The sequence below is a fragment of the Oncorhynchus keta genome, chromosome 15, assembly GCF_023373465.1.
Source record: "Oncorhynchus keta strain PuntledgeMale-10-30-2019 chromosome 15, Oket_V2, whole genome shotgun sequence".
Lineage (NCBI taxonomy): Eukaryota > Metazoa > Chordata > Actinopteri > Salmoniformes > Salmonidae > Oncorhynchus > Oncorhynchus keta.
This window is the reverse complement of record NC_068435.1, coordinates 35,217,524-35,242,516: the sequence shown is the minus strand read 5'-3', so window position 1 is coordinate 35,242,516 and position 24,993 is coordinate 35,217,524. Positions and strand designations below refer to the sequence as shown.

Below are 24,993 nucleotides of genomic sequence, written 5' to 3'. Positions count from 1 at the left end.
GGGGAACGGGCGGGCCAGTCTATAGCATCACTGCCTTCCTCTTGCAGGAACTGCTGACACACTCCAGCCACATGAGGTCTAGCATTGTCTTGCATTAGGAGGAACCCAGGACCACCCGCACCAGCATATGGTCTCAAGGGGTCTGAGGATCTCATCTCGGTACCTAATGGCAGTCAGGCTACCTCTGGCGACCCTCATGGAGTCTGTTTCTGACCATTTGAGCAGACACATGCACATTTGTGGCCTGCTGGAGGTAATTTTGCAGGGCTCTGGCAGTGCTCCTCCTGCTCCTCCTTGCACAAATGCGGAGGTAGCGGTCCTGCTGCTGGGTTGTTGCCCTCCTATGGCCTCCTCCACATCTCCTGATGTACTGGCCTGTCTCCTGGTAGCGCCTCCATGCTCTGGACACTACGCTGACAGACACAGCAAACCTTCTTTCCACAGCTCGCATTGATGTGCCATCCTGGATGAGCTGCACTACCTGAGCCACTTGTGTGGGTTGTAGACTCCGTCTCATGCTACCACTAGAGTGAAAGCACCGCCAGCATTCAAAAGTGACCAAAACATCAGCCAGGAAGCATAGGAACTGAGAAGTGGTCTGTGGTCACCACCTGCAGAACCACTCCTTAATTGGGGGTGTCTTGCTAATTGCCTATAATTTCCACCTGTTGTCTATTCCATTTGCACAACAGGATGTGAAATTTATTGTCAATCAGTGTTGCTTCCTAAGTGGACAGTTTGATTTCACAGAAGTGTGATTGACTTGGAGTTACATTGTTAAGTGTTCCCTTTATTTTTTTGAGCAGTGTATATTTTATATTTGAGATTCTTTAAAGTAGCTACCCTTTGCCTTAATGACCGCTTTGCACACTCTTGGAATTCTCTCAACCAGCCTCACGAGGTAGTCACCTGGAATGCATTTCAATTAGCAGGTGGGCCCTAACTTAATTTGTGGAATTTATTTTCTTAATGCGTTTGAGCCAATCAGTTGTGGTGTGCCAAGGTAGGGGTGGTATACAGAACAGCCTTATTTGGTAAAAGGCCAAGTCCATATTATGGCAAGAACAACTCAAATAAGCAAAGAGAAACTACTGTCCATCATTACTTTAAGACATGAAGGTCAGTCAGTACGGAAAATGACAAGACTTTGAAAGTACAGTCGCAAAAACCAAGCGCTATGACAAAACTGGCTCTCATGAGAACGGCCACGGGGAAGGAAAACCCAGAGTTACCTCTGCTACAGAGGATACGTTCATTAGAGTTAACTGCACCTCAGATTGCAGCCCAAATAAATGCTTCAGAGTTCAAGTAACAGACACATCGCAACATCAACTGTTCGGAGGAGACTGCAGGTATCAGGCCTTCATAGTCGAATTGCTGCAAACTACTACTAAAGGACACCAATAAGAGGTGACTTGCTTGGGCCAAGAAACACGAGCAATGGACATTAGACTGGTGGAAATCTGTCCTTTGGTCTGAGTCCAAATTTGGACTCAGACCAAATTTGAGATTTTTGGTTCCAAACTCTGTGTCTTTGTGAGACGCAGAGTAGGTGAACGGATAATCTCTGCATGTGTGGTTTCGACGGTGAAGCATGGAGGAGGAGGTGTGATGGTGTTGGGGTGATTTGCTGGTGACACTGATTTATTTAGAATTCAAGGCACACTTAACCAGCATGGCTACCACAGCATTCTGCAGCAATACGCCATCCCATCTGGTTTGCGGATAGTGGGACTATCATTTTTTCAACAGAACAATGACCCAACACACACCCAGGCTGTGTAAGGGCTATTTGACCAAGAAGGAGAATGATTGCGTCCGAGTGCTGCATCAGATGACCTGGCCTCCACAATCACCCGACCTCAACCCAATTGAAATAGTTTGGGATGAGTTGGACAAGTGCTCAGCATATGTGGGAACTCCTTCAAGACTGTTGGAAAACCACTCCAGGTGAAGCTGGTTGAGAGAATGCCAAGAGTTTGAAAAGCTGTCATCGAGGCAAAGGGTGGCTACTTTGAAGAATCTCAAATATATGAACACCTTTTTTGGATACTACATGATTCCATATGTGTTATTTCATAGTTTTGATGTCTTCACTGTTATTTTACAATGTAGAAATAGTGAAAATAAAGAAAAACCCTTGAATAAGTAGGTGTATCCAAACTTTTGACTGGTGGTGTATGTAAAAGACAATAAATAAAAATAAATAAAAAAAAGTAGCTGCAACATGAACCACAGGATGCTTCTTTACTTCCCCTCTTGGCCTCTTTCTGTTTCACTTTTGATGTCTTGAGTTGTAGAGGTTTTTGGGGTATACTGAAAGGCTTCCAGTCTAAATAACTTGCACTCAACTAGACTGGCCTACCAACAGGAACCTTGGCACATCTCATTGCTTTGTTACATAAGCTTGACTTGACATGTGTGATGACATCCAGGAACATTTGTTCCTCCTTGTGAGAGTCAGAGATGGACAGTGTCATTCCCATTGGGCCTAATCATTAATTACTGTTGTCCAGTGTTGCCTTTCACTGATTATTAGATAGCCATACATTCTTTGTTAGGGTGTATTAGCTGGCAGTCATAAGTTGGACCAAAGAGTGTGATGATGACTTCATTCTATTTGTCTTTGCCATTCATCGTTAAAGGTACAGATCCAGGATTTCTAAATTACAGCCAGAGACTGGAGAGGCTGTAATTTAGAGGTTTCTAACCTCTCTTTTACAGCATTCACAGAAGAGAAGGTTTTGTGGTGGGTATAGGAAACACGTCAATGCTTACGCTTTGACTGCCTTGACCATGAAGAGAAGAAAAACTGCAATTGATTAGTTGTACAGAATACTCAGTGTACTGGACCACCGTTTGGTTATGTCATGATTATGGGACTGTTAAGCGTTGGTTTGAGTCATCATCCTGCCTGGATTTGTCTGGCGGTGAGTTGATATTATGTAAACTCATTAAACCCTAGGGTATAGGGAAGAGGCTAATAATGTCAGTCAAGTTCTCTGCCTCACAGGGTTGGGGTCAGTTCCATTTCAATTTTGGAAATAAATATCAAATTTCAATTTGTTTTATTTTTGAATTGATTTAAATTAAATTGACCAAAACCTCACGAGTCAGCTCTTAGCTAATGAATATGCTGTTAGGATCAGTAGACGTGAACTTGGAATAGACCTTGGAGGCTGTCCAAGGAGGAGTATGGAATTCTGCAAAGCTTAGATGTGGACCTCTTCCACAAAGCAGGCATCCCTCCTCAAGTTTTCACAGACAAAGCTCCATTGTACTCCACAGACACGAGATGGACGTATTTCACTTCTGTGTGCGTCAATGCCCTAATCCCCCCCCAGTCCAAGTCGGAACTTGTATATTTAACACTGTCAGTCATGCTTGGGTGTATGCATCTCTCACTCACACACACACACTCTCACACACCCATCTATTTACTGGAATATATTCTCGCTTTCATGCTGATACCTGACATGTTGAGCAGAAGGGAAGGTATTGTACTGACACACACACAGTACATCAGATTTGGCAGTCCCTCATCTTATGTGTCTACCAGTCTCCTCAGCAGTTGGATTCTGACCCACATATCTGTTTATAGACACCTGCTGTATGAAAATAGACTTGATGTCAGTTATGGATGTATATAGAGGTTTTATGAGGGTTTGATGTTTGTGGGCACTGAGTGTAATGTAGGAGCTGGATTAGATGGTACTATGTGATTTACCAACACAATAAACTACTAAATGAAAGAAATGTACACATTTGATCCATCCATTCAAATCTAGATCGCCTCAGAAGTGGGTCAGCCAGAAACACAGCAGGGCAGGTATCCCTTGCCTAAGTATGGAGTCGGACAAGCTATTGGGAACCATATTCTAAAATAACTGGATAGAGGATAGATTAAACTAGGGAAATCCATGCCAATAGACCTAAGTTAGAACTACTGTCCAACGGGGTACCAAACACTAAACCACTTTGATCAAATCACATTGAATTTGTCACATGCGTCAAATACAACAGGTGTAGGTAGGCCTTACAGTAAAATGCTTACTTACAAGCCCTTAACCAGTGATGCAGTTATAAGAAAAAAATAAGTGTTAAAGTATTCACTAAATTTTTTAATTTTTTAAATGTTTTATTTCACCTTTATTTAACCAGGTAGGCAAGTTGAGAACAAGTTCTCAGTTACAATTGCGACCTGGCCAAGATAAAGCAAAGCAGTTCGACAGATACAACAACACAGAGTTACACATGGAGTAAAACAAACATACAGTCAATAATACAGTATAAACAAGTCTATACAATGTGAGCAAATTAGGTGAGAAGGGAGGTAAAGGCAAAAAAGGCCATGGTGGCAAAGTAAATACAATATAGCAAGTAAAACACTGGAATGGTAGTTTTGCAATGGAAGAATGTGCAAAGTAGAAGTAAAAATAATGGGGTGCAAAGGAGCAAAATAAATAAATTAATTAATTAAATACAGTTGGGAAAGAGGTAGTTGTTTGGGCTAAATTATAGGTGGGCTATGTACAGGTGCAGTAATCTGTAAGATGCTCTAACAGTTGGTGCTTAAAGCTAGTGAGGAAGATAAGTGTTTCCAGTTTCAGAGATTTTTGTAGTTCGTTCCAGTCATTGGCAGCAGATAACTGGAAGGAGAGGCGGCCAAAGAAAGAATTGGTTTTGGGGGTGACTAGAGAGATATACCTGCTGGAGCGTGTGCTACAGGTGGGAGATGCTATGGTGACCAGCGAGCTGAGATAAGGGGGGACTTTACCTAGCAGGGTCTTGTAGATGACATGGAGCCAGTGGGTTTGGCGACGAGTATGAAGCGAGGGCCAGCCAACGAGAGCGTACAGGTCGCAATGGTGGGTAGTATATGGGGCTTTGGTGACAAAACGGATTGCACTGTGATAGACTGCATCCAATTTGTTGAGTAGGGTATTGGAGGCTATTTTGTAAATGACATCGCCAAAGTCGAGGATTGGTAGGATGGTCAGTTTTACAAGGGTATGTTTGGCAGCATGAGTGAAGGATGCTTTGTTGCGAAATAGGAAGCCAATTCTAGATTTAACTTTGGATTGGAGATGTTTGATATGGGTCTGGAAGGAGAGTTTACAGTCTAACCAGACACCTAAGTATTTGTAGTTGTCCACGTATTCTAAGTCAGAGCCGTCCAGAGTAGTGATGTTGGACAGGCGGGTAGGTGCAGGTAGCGATCGGTTGAAGAGCATGCATTTAGTTTTACTTGTATTTAAGAGCAATTGGAGGCCACGGAAGGAGAGTTGTATGGCATTGAAGCTTGCCTGGAGGGTTGTTAACACAGTGTCCAAAGAAGGGCCGGAAGTATACAGAATGGTGTCGTCTGCGTAGAGGTGGATCAGGGACTCACCAGCAGCAAGAGCGACCTCATTGATGTATACAGAGAAGAGAGTCGGTCCAAGAATTGAACCCTGTGGCACCCCCATAGAGACTGCCAGAGGTCCGGACAGCAGACCCTCCGATTTGACACACTGAACTCTATCAGAGAAGTAGTTGGTGAACCAGGCGAGGCAATCATTTGAGAAACCAAGGCTGTCGAGTCTGCCGATGAGGATGTGGTGGTTGACAGAGTCGAAAGCCTTGGCCAGATCAATGAATACGGCTGCACAGTAATGTTTCTTATCGATGGCGGTTAAGATATCGTTTAGGACCTTGAGCGTGGCTGAGGTGCACCCATGACCAGCTCTGAAACCAGATTGCATAGCAGAGAAGGTATGGTGAGATTCGAAATGGTCGGTAATCTGTTTGTTGACTTGGCTTTCGAAGACCTTAGAAAGGCATGGTAGGATAGATATAGATCTGTAGCAGTTTGGGTCCCCACCTTTGAAGAGGGGGATGACCGCAGCTGCTTTCCAATCTTTGGGAATCTCAGACGACACGAAAGAGAGGTTGAACAGGCTAGTAATAGGGGTGGCAACAATTTCGGCAGATAATTTTAGAAAGAAAGGGTCCAGATTGTCTAGCCCGGCTGATTTGTAGGGGTCCAGATTTTTCAGCTCTTTCAGAACATCAGCTGAATGGATTTGGGAGAAGGAGAAATGGGGAAGGCTTGGGCGAGTTGCTGTTGGGGGTGCAGTGCTGTTGACCGGGGTAGGAGTAGCCAGGTGGAAAGCATGGCCAGCCGTAGAAAAATGCTTATTGAAATTCTCAATTATGGTGGATTTATCAGTGGTGACAGTGTTTCCTATCTTCAGTGCAGTGGGCAGCTGGGAGGAGGTGTTCTTATTCTCCATGGACTTTACAGTGTCCCAGAACTTTTTTGAGTTAGTGTTGCAGGAAGAAAATTTAGCCTTGGCTTTTCTAATAAATAAACTGAAGAAAACAATAAATAAATGAAGAAATATGAAAATAGACAAATAAAAAATAATTAAAGAGCAACAATAAAATAACAATAACGAGGCTTTATACAGGGGGTACCGGTACAGAGTCAATGTGCAAGGGCACCGGTTCATTGAGGTAATGTGTACATGTAGATAAGTGACTATGCATAGATAATTAACAGAGTAGCAGCAGCGTAAAAATCGGGTGCGGGGGACAATGCAAATAGTCCGTGGAGCCATTTGGTTAGATGTTCAGGAATCTTATGGCCTGAGGATAGAAGCATTTTGGACCTAGACTTGATGCTCTGGTACCGCTTGCCATGCAGTGGCAGAGAGAACAGTCTATGACTTGGGTGGCTGTAGTCTTTGGCAATTTGTATCTTACATCGCCTGGTATAGAGGTACAGGATGGCAGGAAGCCTGGCCCCAGTGATGTACTGGGCCATATGCACTGCCCTCTGTAGTGCATTGCGGTCGGCGGCTGAGCACTTGCCATACCAGGCGGTGATGCAACCAGTTCTCGGTGGTGCAGTTGTAGAACTTTTTCAGGATCTGAGGGCCCATGCCAAATCTTTCTCCTGTCTCCTGAGGAGGAATAGGCTTTGTCATGCCCTCTTCACAACTGTCTTAGTGTGTTTGGACCATGAAAGTTTGTTGGTGATGTGGACACCAATGAACTTGAAGCTCTCAACCTGGTCCACCACAGCCCCTTCGATGAGAATGGGGATGTGCTCGGCCCTCCTTTTCATGTAGTCCATGATCATCTCCTTTGTCTTGATCACATTGTGGTAGAGGTTGTTATCCTGGCACCACACTGCCAGGTCTCTGACCTCTTCCCTATAGGCTGTTTCATCATTGTCAGTGAGCAGGCCACTGTTGTGTCATCAGCAAGTTTAATGATTGTGTTGGAGTCTTGCTTGGCCATGCAGTCATGGGTGAACAGGAGGGGACTGAGCATGAACCCCTGAGGGACCCCTGTTTTGAGGATCAGCATGGCAGATGTGTTGTTACCGACCCTTGCCACCTGGGGGGCGGCCCGTTAGGAAGTCTATGATCCACTTGCAGAGAGAGGTGTTTAATCACAGGGTCCTTAGCTTAGTGATGAGCTTTGAGTGAACTATGGTGTTGAATACTGAGTTGTAGTCAATGAATAGCATTCTCATGTAGGTGTTCCTTTTGTCCAGGTGGGAAAGGGCAGTGTGGAGTGCAATCGAGATTGCATCCTCTCTGGATTTGTTGGTGCTGTATGCAAATTGGAGTGGGTCTAGGGTTCCTGGGATAATGGTGTTGATGTGAGCCGTGACCCGCATTTCAAAGCACTTCATGACAACAGACGTGAGTGCTAAAGGTCGGTAGTCATTTAGGCAGGTTATCTTGGTGTTCTTGGGCACAGGGACTATGGTGGTCTGCTTGAAACGTGTTGGTATTACAGACTCAAGTCAGGGAGAGGTTGAAAATGTCAGTGAAGACACTTGCCAGTTGATCAGCGCATGCTCGGAGTACATGTCCTGGTAATCTGTCTGGTCCTGCGGCCTTGTGAATGTTGACCTATTTAAAGGTTTTACTCACATCGGCTACAGAGAGCATGATCACACAGTCGTCTGGAACAGCTGATACTCTCATGCATGTTTCAGTGTTACTTGCCACGAAGCAAGCATAGAAGTAATTTAGCTCATCTGGTAGGCTTGTGTCACTGGGAAGCTCACAGCTGTGCTTCCCTTTGTAATCCATAATAGTTTGCAATCCCTGCCACATCCGACAAGTGTCAGAGCCGGTGTGGTAGGATTCAATCTTGTACCTTTATTGATGCTTTGCCTGTTTGATGGTTCGTTGGAGGACATAGCGGGATTTCTTATAAGCGTCTGGGTTAGAGTCCCGCTTCTTGAAAGCGGAAACTCTACCCTTTAGCTCAGTCCGGATGTTGCCTGTAATCCATGGCTTCTGGTTGGGGTACATACGGTCACTGTGGGACGACGTCATCGATGCACTTATTGATGAAGCCAGTGACCAATGCGGTGAACTCCACAGTGCCATCGGAAGAATCCCTGAACATATTCCTGTCTGTGCTTGCAAAACAGTCCTGTAGCTTAGCATCTGTGTCATCTGACCACTTCCGTATTGAGCGAGTCACTGGTAATTCCTGCTTTAGTTTTTGCTTGTTAGCAGGAATCAGGAGGATAGAGTTATGGTCAGATTTGCCAAATGGAGGGCGAAGGAGAGCTTTGTACATGTCTCTGTGTGTGGAGTAAAGGCGGTATAGAGTTTTCTTTCTGGTTGTACATGTACATGTAACATGCTGGTAGAAATTAGGAAACATGGATTTAAGTTTCCTGTATTAAAATCCCCGGCCACTAGGAGCACCGCCTCTGGATGAACATTTCCATGTTTGCTTATGGCCTTTTACAGCTCGTTGAGTGCGGTCTTAGTGCCAGGATCGGTTTGTGGTGGTAAATAGACAGCTAAAATATAGATGAAAACTCTCTTGGTAAATAGTGTGTTCTACAGCTTATCATGGGATACTAAACCTCAAGCTAGCAAACCTCGAAACGTCATTAATATTTGATTTTGTGCACCAGCTGTGATTGACAAATAGACACAGACCGCCACCCCTTGTCTTACCGGAGGCAGATGTTCTATATTGCCGATGCACAGAAAACCCAGCCAGCTGTATGTCATCCATGTCGTCGTTCAGCCACGACTCAGTGAAACATAAGATATTACAGTTTTTAATGTCCCGTTGGTAGGATAGTCTTGATCGGAGCTCATCACGTTTATTATCCAGTGATTGCATGTTGGCTAATAGACCTGATGGTAGAGGTGGGTTACCCACTCGCTGTCGGATTCTTACAATGCACCCCAACCTATGACCCTTATATCTCAATCTCTTCTTAATGCAAATGACTGGGATTTGGGCCATGTCCAGTGTCTGAAGTAAATCTTTTGCGTCCGACTCGTTAAAGTAAATCTCCGTCCAGTACGAGGCGGGAAATCGCTGTTCTGATATCCTGAAGTTATTTTTGGTCATAAAAGATGGTGGCAGAAACATTATGTACAAAATAAGTTACAAATAACGCAGAAAAAACATGCACAATTGGTTAAAAGCCCGTAAAACGGCAGCCATCTCCTCCGGCGCCACAATAGGATTATGTGATATCTACTCATTCACGACAGAGCATCAGGTTCCATAAATACATATTTTATTAATTACATACATAAAACAAAATAAATGCTCAAATATAATTTTCCATTATGGCCTATCACATCTTAATAAAACGTAAAAATGTTATAGATAAATATTACTAATATTGTGATATTGAAAATTAATAATTTTAGTAGATGCCACAAAGAAACGACACTGTCTTTTCAAAGTTTTCATGTTGAATGTACTTTTTTTTGAATAGATACACAAAAACATAGGCATGCATTCAAAACTCTAGTGCATCTCATGCCTTGTTTGAATAAACACAACATAAGTTGTCAATGAAGTGAAATATTTCAACATAGCATTACGCTCCATATCGAAGCAACCAGTAACGCTCCAATATTACGAAGCAATTCATTTAAAAAATCCTCTGAATAAATGTCTCCAGCATAACGGTGCACATCTGGAGTTATCCTACCTCTCATCTCCCACACTTTTATTCCCTCAACCTTCCCTTCCCTTCAGTCTCTGTACTTGTGGATATCATTGGAGAGCCTGTAGAACATACAGGGCCTCTCATTGCTATGGAAACAGTTGAAGTCACATGGACAGGACTCTGACTATGACATCCTTGCTGAAGGTGTCTCCGTCCTCAAAGCAGACCGTCATAGTCTGGGTCTGCTGAGAGGTGCAGCAGCGCCCGTCCAGACAGGAATCACAGTACCTGGGACGGAACTTGTTCACACTGCTGCAATCTGCGTAGGTCTGTTTCAATGGAGGGCTGGCCTTTTCAATACGACTGCACTCCTTACCCTTCTGTTGGTGAGAGGAGAAGAAGAACAATGTGTGATCCGAATGTTGATGGACTAGACATACACGTCCTTATGATTCAGTGTCACCCAGGTGATGGCATGGCATGGCATTGTCGGTTTGATTTGATGTATACCTTGAGGCTGGAGTAGGCTGACTGGGAGCAAGGCGGAACTCACAGAGACGAGTCTCCTTCACCAGCTTGCACTGGCTGTTGTTGTTGGTGAGCCGGGAGGATACTCCTGTGCCACGGGACTTGGCACAGGGGGACCAGGCTGTGGTCTGAGTCACACACCTCTTGTTCCCCTTGGACATCAGGCGACTCTCAGGCTTACTTCTGAAAGCTGTGGGGAAAAGATGGCCAGACAATTATTCAATGTGCAATGAGGGCCAGGTCCCACAACACTTCAAGCAAATTGGACATGAGTTCAAATCACAGGAGGTTGGTGGCACCTTAATTGGGGAGGACAGGCTCGTGGTATTGGCTGGAAAAGAATAAGTTGAATGGAAACAAATACATCAAACACATGGTTTGATGCCATTCCATTCACTCTGTTCCAGCCATTACTATGAGCCGTCCTCCCCTCAGCATCCTCTACTGGTTTAAATCTAATGTGAGATGATAACAGGGGTGAAGGCATGGGTGGGCACAAGCCTGCCCACTGGGGAGCCAGGCCCACCCAATCAGATTGAGCAAAAACAAAACAATGATACATTATTATTACAAAAATACTACTTGGCCCATCCAAATTTATGCAGGCCCACCCCCAAAGGATTTCTGGCTACACCCCTGGATGACACATCGATTGTTGATAAATGGAATTTCCATTTAACCATCTGGATGTTAACTGAGGCTGAACATTAATTGGAGCTCAATAAATCCACTAACCTAATCACTGGAATAAACAGAGTTCAATTGACTCACCAGGTAAAGACTTGAGTCCTCCTCTGTCGACAGACACCAGCTCGTTCTTGTTTGTGAGGTCATCTTCGGAATGTTTATCCTGTCGGCCATCTTTTCTGACCTTGTCTGCTGAGGCTGAGCCCAACACGTTCCCCTCCTCAGGGCAGACTAGCTCCTCACAGTAGCGACCAGGTACTTTGACCAGCTTGGGTTTGGCACAGCCCAGTTTGGTCAGGGAGAGCTGCTGGGGGCACAGGGGCATACACCCCACGGCACCATCCATGCACGTACACTGGTGCTTGCAGTTGGAAAGGAAGCTCTCTCCATTCTGGTAGATCTTGCTGTTGTACTCGCAGGGTCTTCCATCTGTTTTGGCTGTTTGGAGAAGCAGATGGGGAGACTGTTACTATGTGAGTCAAGCGCAGGGTTACAAAGGCAGCGTATATTACTGGAAACTTTCTAACATTACCAGTAAAATAACCAGAATTGTGTTAACTTTCAAGTATTTGGGGGAATTTTATCAGATGAGATCTAGTGGCCTTTTTTGGGGTACTTCAGATTATCACAGGTGTCTGTAATTATCTCTGGCCCTCTGTGTAGTCTTTTACATGTATAATATATAAAATTAAAAAATAATATTTTAAAATATAAATGAAAATGACAAAGCTTTAAAACATTATCCTAAATATAAACCATCAACTTAGTGAATACCATTGGTGTTTAATGAGGGTTTCAGCATGAAATATTATTTTTTTACACATTTGTATTTATTTTAATATGTCTTTGTTTTGGCGCTAAATTTGTGGCAGTTGTGAAAATAGTCAATAGTTGCAAAGTTAAGTAGAAAATAATGCCATTGTTGAATATATGCTTTTTTTCACCAATTAGGCTATTTTCTCTTGAACCATATGGTCTATCCACTAGAAACATCGACAATATGGACACAGATATAAAAATCAATGCTATATATGAATATATATTTTATAAGTTATTCGAGTATATTACCTTTTAATTACCGAATTACTGAAGATTCTGCTAACTTTGGTAAATTACTGGTAGCTTTGCAACCCTAGTCAAGTGTAATATTCTAATTATAGAGAATGCTCCGTAAATAAACCAGAAGCATAATTCCTTATTTAAAACAATAAACACGTTTTTTAAAACTACATCTCTACATCAAAACCCATAGGAGCTAGATTTGTAGAAGTAATAGACTATCAATGACCGCAGCAGGGTATCAGAATTATTGTTTCCTATACAACTTTATCATACCACGACAGATGCCTTTAGCTGTGCCAGAAGCAGCCCCAAGATTGCACTCCAGTCCCTTGATGTGGTCGCATGGCTCTGTCTTGCTGCAGTCTTCATTGAGCTGCCGAGCGCAGACTTTGCAGCATCCACAGCCGTCTGACACAAAGCTGATTCCTGGTTCGCACCTGGGTAGGCCTACCTCACGAGGACACGAACATTCGGAGGGACAAGATGCTGATGCCTAAAATACCAGAAACATGTTATAAGAGAAATGTTGACTTAATTTGTGATTTCTCCTAAAAAAATATATTCGACTGTAGGATGGAGTGGGGATCTTAATCGCCATCAAGCACCACCCACCCTGGGCATTGGCAATCAATCACGCATATTCTTGTAGGCTATGAATGATCATGAATTAGGCTATATGTTTTCTTACCGAATTTAATCTCCCATAGAGGAAAACAACAAAGGAAAGCGCCAAAATCTTCATGTCTACTGGTACAATTTTAGCAAAGATAGAGGCTAATTTAGATGGATCAATCCACGCGTTTGCACACGGAATACGCAATGTAAACTACCTACAGACTTACTGGGTTCTCTGGTGTCCCCCTCTCCTCTTTTATATCCGAAAAAGATCTGACGTGTGCGTTAGCTGACGGGTGAACTGTTCCAAAGCTATGCGAGAAATGTCTCCCAATGCTTCCTCCATTCAAGCCAAATACCACCCTGTCTACTTTAATTCTTACAATGTTTCCATGACCATGTTACAGGCTATTTCATGTCGGAAACTAGGCTATTTATTTTAAGATATTTATGTGTTGTCTTTCCTGTCCTAAAGTGGGCCCCAAATTGTAATTGTCACATGCCTTGTAAACAACATGGTGTAGACTAACAGTGAAATGCTTGGACACTTCCCAACAAATGCAGAAAGAAAAATTATAGAAAGATAATGACAAGGAATAAATGCACAATTGGTATCAAAATACCTGTATAAAGATACCTGTGATCCCTGGGGAACTGGTACTTTTTATTTGTTCATATTCGTGATGAAAACAGCTCATCAGATGATACTATGAGAATATGAGATGCCCTGGGAGGGGCTAAATGTGATGGATCAGCACTCTTAACCATTTCCTTAGAGAGCTAGGATGAAAGTAAGCCGAAATATTACAAGATGAGCGACATATTTCTATGGCTAACTGAATGGAAGAAATCGGTCTCCCTAGGGTTAGGTCAGCCCAGGTGTTTAGAATATTGCCCTCAAGCTATGGTCACTGTTTGTTTTGGAATTAATTCCCTTATTATTGCTGTCTTGGTCTGGTGTTGCTCCAGTCCTTCCCGTCATAATTAGCAACCTAGATAGCATACTATGTCCCGTAGTGCGGTTAATGTAAGTGACCTAATTTATGTTTCTCGAACTCCCCTGAATGCCTCTGTTAATCCGGCAAGCTATTCATGTCTCGATCGGTTTTTTATTTTACCTTTATTTAACCAGGCAAGTCAGTTAAGAACAAATTCTTATTTTCAATAACGACCTAGGAACAGTGGGGTTAACTGCCTGTTCAGGGGCAGAACGACAGATTTGTACCTTGTCGGCTCGGGGGTTTGAACTTGCAACCTTCCGGTTACTAGTCCAACGCTCTAACCACTAGGCTACCCTGTGTGAATGTAAGATATCTGAATAATAAGTTCTTATTATTTCCAATGACATTTATATTTTCATGCTTTATTTTCATGCTTTTTTAGTTATTTTTTTTAAAGTTACAGCCTTATTCTAAAATGGATTCAATCGTTTTTTCCCCTCATCAATCTACACACACCCATATTAACATTTTTTTTTTTGTGCAAATAGAAAAACAAAAAAAACTGTATTCAGACCCTTTACTCAGTACTTTGTTGAAGCCCTTTTGGCAGCGATTACAGCCTCGACTCTTCTTGGGCATGAAGCTACAAGCTTGGCACACCTGTATTTGTGGAGTTTCTCCCATTCTTCTCTGTAGATCCTCTCAAGCTCTGTCAGGTTGGATGGGGAGCGTCGCTGCACAGCTATTTTCAGGTCTCTTCAGAGATGTTCGATCAGGTTCAAGTCCGGGCTCTGGCCGGGCCACTCAAGGACATTCAGAGACTTGTCCCAAAACCACTCATGTATTGTCTTGGCTGTGTGCTTATGGTCGTTGCCCCAGTCTGAGGTCCTGGGCGCTCTAGAACAGGTTTTCATCAAGGCTCTCTCTGTACTTTGCTTCGTTCATCATTGCCTCGATCCTGACTAGTCTCCCAGTCCCTGCTGCTGAAAAACATCCCCACAGCATGATGCTGCCACCACCACCGTAGGGATGGTGCCAGGTCTCCTCCAGATGCGATGCTTGGCATTCAGGCCAAAGAGTTCAATCTTGGTTTCATCAAACCAGAGAATCTTGTTTCTTATGCTCTGAGAGTCATTGGGTGCCTTTTGGCAAACTCCAATTGGGCTGTCATGTGCCTTTTACTGAGGAGTGGCTTCCATCTGGCCACTCTACCATAAAGGCCTGATTGGTGGGGTGCTGCAGAAATGGTGGTCCTTCTGGAAGGTTCTCCCTTGTCCACAGAGGAACTGTAGAGCTCTGTTAGAGTCACCCTCGAGTTCTTCGTAACCTCCCTGACCAAGGCCTTTCTCCCCTAATTGTACAGTTTGGCCGGGCGGCCAGCTCTAGGAAGAGTCTTGGTGGTTCCAAACTTCTACCATTAAAGAACGATGGAGGCCACTGTGTTCTTTGGGACCATCAATACCGCAGACATTTTTTGTTACCCTTCCCCAGATCTGTGCCTCGACAGAATCCTGTCTCAGAGCTCTTTCGGACAATTCCTTGGACCTCATGAGTTGGGTTTTGCTCTGACATGCCTTGTCAACTCTGGGACCTTATATAGACAGGTGTGTGCCTTTCCAAATCAAGTCCAATCAATTGAATTTACCACAGGTGGAGTCCAATCAAGTCGTTGAAACATCTCAAGGATGATCAATGGAGACAGGATGTACCTGAGCTCAATTTAGAGTCTCATAGTAAAGGGTCTGAATACTTATGTAAATAAGGTATCGTTTTTTTTTTTTTTATGCATTTGTAAAAATGTCTAAAAACTGTTTATGCTTTGTGATTATGGGGTATGGTGTGTAGATTCAGGAGGGAAAAATATTTTATCCATTTTTTTAGACCAGAGGAAAGGGTCTCCTACTGGCCCTCTAACACCACTTCCAGCAGCATCTGGTCTCCCATCCAGGGACCGACCAGTACCAACCCCGCTTAGTTTCAGAAGCAGGCCAGCACTGGGATGCAGGGGAGTATGCTGCTGGCTTCTGAAGGCACGATCTCTAAACTTTTTTAAAAAGTTGTTTTCAAGCAATTGGTGGCTTATTTGAATATAAACAACTTATTAGAAAAATTCCAGTCAGGCTTCTGCAAACTTCACAGTACGAAAACTGCTTTATTGAAAGACAGTAATGACCTCCAGTTGGCTGCTGATGCCAGTGAATGCTCTATTCTAGTTCTTTTGGATCTCATTTCTGCATGTGATACTATTGATCATAACATCCTCGTTGACCGACTGGAGAGGTGGTTGGGAATCTCCGGGCAAGATTCCCAACCACCTCCAGTCGGTCAACGAGGATGTTATGATCAATAGTATTGACTAGTTCAAGTCAGGGGAGGGGAGCCTCTCACGGTTGTTTGGCTCTATGACATCCACAAGCTTTATGGCAGTTGTCTGAACTCTCTATCTTGAACGTCCTCATTTCGAAGAGGTCTTCTCACAAAATTGACCGTTAGGACTGAACCATATGACACCAATATCAACACAGGAGACGCTCATGTGCATAAAGGTGTCGATTGTTCTGCTCTATGACGCATACAAGCTTCAGGGGAGTCAATTGAAGGTAACCAACCCAGTACCGGGCTGTACATTATTATATATTTTTCAATACTCCTTTTACTTATATCTCAGATATAGGACAGACAGTTCAAAACCTTGTTCCTTATTATTTATTTTTGGACTTTCTGTTTTGCCATGTATGAATGTGTTATTCAATGCATTTCTATGGGCTAAAGCAGAAGGGGACAAATTCAATGTTTCATCAAAAACTTTGTATACCTATGGGGTCCTAAAGTTCAAAATCAAGTGGCTAAAGGATCAATTTTGCGACCATCTTAGCTTCGTAAATAGATATTGCGATCTAAGGGCTTAGAACTATTAAAATGCTTTCTCCTCCTCCTACAAATATCTGTCACCACTCGCCCTCGCATCCTTTTCTCCACAACTGCTAGAACATTCGTAAAGGCTTTTAGTATCCTCTACTGATGTTCTTGTTCTTTGTCGTCACACCGATGAACAGTTTTCATGACATATGTCAGGCTACTTTAGACTCGGTGGCACCAGTTAAAACCAAGAATAAACTGTTTGCCAGAGTCTCACCTTGCTGTAACATGACAAAATGGGTAATTATCTTTTCTTTAACCAGGTAAGTTGACTGAGAACACATTCACAGCAACGACCTTTGGGAATTTTTACAGGGAAGAGGGGGATGAATGAGCCAATTGTAATCTGGGGATGATTCGGTGATTGTGATGGTATGAGGGCCAGATTATGAATTTAGCCAGGACACCGGGGGTTAACATCCCTACTCTTGCAATAAGTGACCACAGAGAGTCAGGACACACATTTAACGTCCCATCTGAAAGACAGCACCCTACACAGGGCACCCGAGTGGTGCAGTGGTCTAAGGCACTGCATCTCAGTGCTAGAGGCGTCACTACAGACACCCTGGTTCAGTTTACCCCAATCATTGGGATATTTTTTTTAGACCAGAGGAAAGGGCCTCCTACTGGCCCTCCAACACCACTTCCAGCAGCATCTGGTCTCCCATCCAGGGACCGACCAGTACCAACCCTGCTTAGTTTCAGAAGCAGGCCAGCACTGGGATGCAGGGGAGTATGCTGCTGGCTTTTGAAGGCACGATCTCTAAACTTTTTTTTTTTTTAAGTTGTTTTCAAGCAATTGGTGGCTTATTTGAATATAAACAACGTATTTGAAAAAATTCCAGTCAGGCTTCTGCAAACTTCACAGTACGGAAACTGCTTTATTGAAAGACAGTAATGACCTCCAGTTGGCTGCTGATGCCAGTGAATGCTCTATTCTAGTTCTTTTGGATCTCATTTCCGCATGTGATACTATTGATCATAACATCCTCGTTGACCGACTGGAGAGGTGGTTGGGAATCTCCGGGCAAGATTCCCAACCACCTCTCCAGTCGGTCAACGAGGATGTTATGATCAATAGTATTGACTAGTTCAAGTCATATTCATGTGGCTGGTGTTTCTCAGTGAGAATGGGTGGTTCAGCATTGTCCCCAGCACCTATTCACTATGGTGTCCCTCAGGGGTAAATTCTAGGCCCCTTCCTTTTTTCCCTGTAAATGCTTCCCCTTGGTGACATCATCCGCAAGCATAACATTCAGTTTTACTGCTATGCGGATGACACACAGCTTTATTTACCGATCAGACTCAGCGACCAAGCTAGCCTTCACATGTTTTCGAGCTCAATTATAAGAAATCCGTTTTTTATTATTTGGCCCCCACCTTGCTAGAACACAGATTGTGAATAACCTTGGTCATTTGTCCACCAATGTAAAGCCTATGGCCAAAAACCTTGGCGATTTTGTTGACTTTGACCTAAACCTTGAGCTGCATGTAAAGAAGGTTGCCCAGTCCTGCTTTTAACATTCAAGAAATATATCTAAAGTCATGTATTTTATTTCAGTCACTGATCTAAAGAAAGTTATGTGTTTTTATTTCCTCACACCTATATTACTGTAACTCATTGTATATGTCTCAGTCATAAATCACTCCGTCGTCTACAGTTAGTTCAAAATGCTGCAGCTCGGCACCAGAAAATGTAACCATATCACACCTATTTAGCTTCTCTACACTGGCTACCAGTCACTTTTAGAATAGATTTCAAAATGTTATTAATCACGTTTAAGGCCTGGTTTAGCCTCATCTTATATCTCAGATCTTTTATTTTAATTCTCCTTCTTACTGTCTTTTTTCTTTGTTAGTACTTTAAAAATATATATTTTTAACTGAATTGAAAAGTTATTATTACAATTATTATTATTATCTCTAGTCATATTTGAAATGCCTGTCAGTCACCCATCTGGTTGTGGGTGGATAAGTAAATGTATGTCTAACCTAAATGTCTTTCTTAACAAGAGGAGTACTTTGCCTAAGAGAGTTTGGAATGTTTGACCCCTCCTGGAATTTTTTGTTCAGCCAGAGTGAGTCCGGATTGAGAGAAGACTAAAGGAGATTACAGAATGTGCTTGAGGAATGCCTGAAGGAACATTCCATTCAGGATGAACCTGGCAGGTGCCTTTGGAAATATACCCTTATACCCACATCAAAGAACAACAGCAATTATGAGGTGGGAAAATACTTTCCACCTTTCATTCCTGTCCTTTACTTCAGGATGATTTGCGTGAGTAGGGAACTTAGCAAAACAGACTGGCATACCTTTTCATTTAGTCCTTGTCTAACTTGAGAGTGCATATGGGTCAGTCGAGTCAAATCCAGGCCAACAGCAGACCTAATATTTGAGGAGCATGCATCACAAAGCTCTGAACAATAAAATTGCTGAATTTGGGGTTTTGAGTAGAACTTTTTCCTACATAGCCCCACTTCCCACGCATTGTCGAATGATTTTTATGGAACCATATTAGGTAATAAGTCAAAGCTGATATACTGTGGATTTTGACCAGTGGATTAGTATTTTGATGTGACGTACAGATACAGGAAGTCACCAAATCAGTAAAAAAAATGTGGGGTTTGTTACACGGACAGTGATGGAGTAAAGACATGTTGAAGTTTACCACTTGAGTCTGGTTGATTTAATTCAGTACTTTGCACAAGTTGTAAGTATAGGATTGAACAATGGCGACGAGGATAACGTTTGAAAATGATAGTTAAATCTGAAAAGTGAGTTTGTGTCGTCAAGATGGAAAACACTGTACCAAAGTTTGACTGCAACAGTGAGCCTGCTACCCTAGGTCCACGCTGGACCAAGTGGATGATGGCGTTTGAGCTGTTCACGGATGGTAAAAAGGATTAATACCACCCGGTGACGTTGATGCGGTTACAAAACAACGGAGGAGAGCTTTGCATCTACATCATGCTGGGACAGATGTGCAGGACATTTTCTCCACACTCGCAGACACCGGAGAACCAACTGACAACGTCAGGGCTGTGGCTGTGTTAAATGCATACTTCGTGCCACAGGTGAACACAGTGTTCGCGAGACAGACCTTTTATCAACTGACACAGAAAACTGCTGAGAAGTTTAGCAATTTGTTACTCGTCTTAGACAAGCAGCTAAAGACTGTGTCTTTGCTGGAGATAAGGACAATCAGATTAGAGATGCTATACTGAGCAAGTGTAATACGGAATGTGTGCGCTGAAAACTATTGGAGGAGGGCGATGGGCTAACATTAGCGCGGTCATTAGAGCTAGTCGCACAATGAAAGAATTGAAGTGCAAATGTCCGCAATGCATGTGAGTACACGCTAAAGATTTTTTCAAAAAGGAGGGGAAATAACACAAAAAGAGTCAGAGACAGAATGCAGAAGGAAAAGACGAAAATAAGTGATATCGTTGTGGACATGCAGATCGTTTTGCAAAGGACCTTACTTGTCCAGCACCTGGACAGACCTGCAAGAAATGTAATGGGACGGACCATTTTGCAAAAATGTGCAAGACCTAAGGTTACTCGAAACAGACTGTGAAACATGTTATTTCAGAGGAACAAAACCGAGACTATGTATTTGTGGTAAATGAGAACAGTAACACAGACAGGATCACGTCCTCAGTGGGAGGGGTCAATTTATTCAATTCATTCAATTTATTTATGACTCTGGGGCCACCAGTAACATAGTAGATGAGAGCACATGGGAAATGTTGAAAGCCAAGGAAATCAGGTGCCGTTCATCACTGACTGATAAAAAGCTAATGCATTCTCGTCAAGCAAGTCATTACCAGTAAAAGGGGTTTTCACATGTCAAATAAAGACAGGCAAGCAAGCGCAGCACACAGGCTGAGTTAATTGTAAGGTAACCGTTGCTAGGTAAACGAGACTGCCATCAAATTGGGTGTGCTAAAAGTTGGCGTTGACAAAGCAGCAGTGACAAATGTGAAAACACAGATAAATCACCAATACCCCAAGTTGTTTGAAGGGGTGGGTAAGCTAAACACAAAGCAGATCAACCTACATGTTGATAAAACATGTGACACCAGTAGCACAGGCCCTTAGGAGTAAACCATACCAACTGAGAGAAGCTATGGTGAAAAAGATAGAGGAACTACAAAACTTAATGGAGAGAGTGGATGGTGCCACACCATGGGTGAATCCGGTAGTGGTAGTGCCAAAACCGGACAGCGACATAAGACTGTGTCTGGGAATGAGACAAGCGAACACAGCAATCATACGTGGCAGGTACCAAATCCCCACAGTAGATTAACTTTTGCAAGGAATGAATGGGTCTGTCATGTTCAGTAAACTGGATCTTAAATGGGGCTATTATCAATTGGAGCCAACACCAGAGTCGGGAGGCATAACAACGTTTTCAGTGCATAATGGGATATATAGATATAAAATACTCATATTTGGAGTTTAATCTGCGAGCGAGCAGTATCAACATGAAATCGCAACAGCACTGGCAGGCATCGAGGGGGTGGAGAACATATCGGATGACATCAACGTCCACGTCCCGGACAAGGAGACCCATGACCAGTGGCTACATGCTGTCCCCAATAGGCTGGAGAACTGTGGGCTGACTCTCAACTCAAAGAAATGTCAGTTCAACATAGACAAATTGGTGTTTATGGGCATGTTACTCTCACAGAAGGGCATTGAGCCAATAGCTGAAAGAGTGAGAGCAGTGGTTGAGGACGGAGCCTGAGGCGGCATCAGAGGTTCGTAGCTTTCAAGGCTCAGTGTGCTATAGCAGTAGGTTCGTTCCCCAGTTCTCTACACTCTCAGAGTCTCTGTGGAAATTGACCAAGAAGGATACAACATTCCACCTCGGACTGAAACAGAAGGCATTTCAGACATTAAAAGAGAAACTGTCTGAAGCCGTGACACTGGCGTACTTTGACAAAGACACTTCCACAAAAGCAATAGCAGATGCAGAACCTGTGGGTCCTAGGAACTGTGCTCGTGCAAGAACAGTACAGAGAAATGGTTCCAGTCTGTTATGTGAGCAGGAGTCTGTCAGTGTGAAGAAAATATTCACAAACTGAGCATGATGCACCCTTTTGTATATGGCAGGGAATTTGATCTAATCCCTGATCATAAGACTTGAGAGGCATTTTTACAGTCCTCGCTCAAAGCATTGCACTCGCATCTGGATATACAGTTGGAAGTCGGAAGTTTACATACACCTTAGCCAAATACATTCAAACTCCGTTTTTCACAATTCCTGACATTTAATCCTTGTAAAAATTCCCTGTCTTAGATTAGTTAGGATCACCACTTTATTTTAAGAATGTTTTAAGAATGTAAAATATGAATAATAGCAGAGAGAATGATTTGTTTCAGCTTTTATTTCTTTCATCACATTCCCAGTGGGTCAAAGTTTTACATACACTCAATTAGTATTTGGTAGCATTTTCTTTAAATTGTTTAACTTGGGTCAAACCTTTCAGGTAGCCTTCCACAAGCTTCCCACAATAAATTGGGTGAATTTTGGCCCATTCCTCTTGACATAGCTGGTGTAACTGAGTCAGGTTTGAAGGCCTCCTTGCTCGCACACACTTTTTCAGTTCTGCCCACAAATGTTCTATGTGATTGAGGTCAGGGCTTTGTGATGGCCACTCCAATACGTTGACTTTGTTGTCCTTAAGTCATTTTGCCACAACTTTGGATGTATGCTTGATTGTCCATTTGGAAGACTTATTTGCGACCAAGCTTTAACTTCCTGACTGATGTCTTGAGATGTTGCTTCAATATATCCACATCATTTTCCAACCTCATGATGCCATCTATTTTGTGAAGTGCACCAGTTCCTCCTGCAGTAAAGCACCCCCACAACATTATGCTGCCACCCCGTGCTTCACAGTTGGGATGGTGTTCTTTGGCTTGCAAGCCTCCCCCTTTTTCCTCCAAACATAACGAAACAGTTCTATTTTTGTTTCATCAGACCAGAGGACTTTCTCCAAAGAGTACGATCTTTGTCCCCATGTGCAGTTGCAAACAGCATTTTCTGGAATTTTCCAAGCTGTTTAAAGGCACAGTCAACTTAGTGTATGTAAACTTCTGACACACTGGAATTGTGATACAGTGAATTATAAGTGAAATAATCTGTCTGTAAACAATTGTTGGAAAAAATGACTTGTGTCATGCACAAAGCAGATGTCCTAACCGACTTGCCAAAACTAGTTTGTTAGCAAGACATTTGTGGAGTGGTTGAAAAACGAGTTTTAATGACTCCAACCTAAGTGTATGTAAACTGTAGCTACACCACAGAGTGACCTGGAGACACTATGATGCTGAGCAGAAAGGGAAATCCAAGATCTACAACCATCGCAGAGCCAAACACTCTGAGGAGACCAGGTTCTCCTAAAACAGGACAAAACAGACAAGTTGACAACAACTTTCAACTTTCAACTTTTTTTGGTCCCATGTTTCATAAGCTGAAATTAAAGTTCCCAGAAATGTTCTGTAAGCACAAAAAGCTTATTTCTCTCAAATGTTAAATGTTAGTGAGCATTTCTCCTTTGCCAAGATAATCCATCCAACTGACAGGTGTGGCATATCATTAAGCTGATTAAACAGCATGATCATTACACAGGTGTAACTTGTACTGGGGACAATAAAAGACCACTCTAAAATGTAAAGTTTTGTCACACAACACAATGCCACAGATGTGTAAAGTTTTGAAGGAGTGTGCAATTGGCATGCTGATTGCAGGAATGTCCACCATGGCTGTTGCCAGAGAATTTAATGTTAATTTCTCTACTATAAGCCGCATCCAAAGTCAATTGGCAGTACGTCCAATCGGCCTCTAAACTTCAGACCACAAGTAACCACGCCAACTCAGGACCTCCACATCCGGCTTCTTCACCTGCGGGATCATCCGAGACCAGCCACACGGACAGCTGATGAAACTGAAGAGCATTTATGTCTGTAATAAAGTGATTTTGTGGGGAAAAACCCATTCTGATTGGCTGGCCTGGCTCCGCAGTGGGTGGGCCTGGCTCCCAAGCGGCTGGGCCTATATCCTCTCAGGCCCACCCATGGCTGTGCCTAAGCCCTGTCATGTGAAATCCATATATTCGGGCCTAATTAATTTGTTTCAATTGACTGATTTCCTTATGATTTCCGTAAGTCAATAAAATCATTGAAATTGTTGCATGTTGCGTTTATATTTGTATTCAGTATAAATGACTATCGCCTCGTAGCACTCACAAGCGTCATCATGAAGTGCTTTGAGAAGTTAGTTAAGGACCATATCATCTCCACCTTACCCGACAACCTAGACCCACTGCAATAGAGCCACGGAAGATGCAATTGCCACCACACTGCCCTCTCCCATCTGGACAAGGGGAATGTATGTAAGAATGTTGTTCATCGACTATAACTCAGCATTAGTCTATGAACCTAGATCTGAACCCTGCCTTGTGCAACTGAGTACTGGACTTCATGACGGGCCTCCCCAGGTGGTGACAGTAGGCAACAACACCTACACTACGCTAATCCTCAACATAGGAGCCCTCCCTATTCACCCATGACTGCGTGGCCACGCATGTCTCCAACTCAATCATCAAGTTTGCAGACGACACAGTGGTAGGCTTGATTCCCAACAACGACAAGAAAGACTACAGGGAGGAGGTGAGGGCCCTGGCGGGGTGGTGCCAGGAAAATAAGCTCTCCCTCAACGTCAACAAAATGAAGGAGCTGATTGTGGACTTCCGGAGACAGCAGAGGGAGCACGCCCCCATCCACATCAATTGGGCCGCATTGGAGAAGGTGAAAAGCTTAAAGTTCCTAAGCGTACACATCACTGAGAATCTGAAATGGTCCACCCACACAGACAGTGGTGAAGAAGATGCAAATGCACCTCTTCAAACTCAGGAGGCTAAAGAAATTCAGCTTGGCACCTAAGACCCTCACAAACTTTTACAGATTCACCATTGAGAGCATCCTGTCGGGCTGTATCACCGCCTGGTACGGGAAAAGCACCATCCGCAACCGCTCTCCAATGGGGGCACACTGCCTTCCCTCCAGGACATCTATAGCACCGGTGTCACAGGAAAGCTAAAAAGATCATCCAGGACCTTAGCCACCCGAGCCACAGCCTGTTCACCCCTATGCGTCAAAGTTGAGACAAGATACTGAAAAACAGCTTCCATCTCAAGGCCATCAGACTGTTAAATAGTCACCACTAGCCGGCCTCCGCCCAATAACCTGCCATGAACTTTCATCACTGTCACTTGCGGGCTACCACCCGG

The 24,993-nt window shown here is 43.3% G+C and overlaps 1 pseudogene; it reads right to left on the bottom strand.

The window, feature by feature from the left end:
* Positions 1 to 9,537: 9,537 nt before the first annotated feature.
* On the bottom strand, positions 9,538 to 13,462 carry LOC118394844 (CCN family member 1-like; annotated as a pseudogene).
* Between the last annotated feature and the right edge of the window lie 11,531 nt (positions 13,463 to 24,993).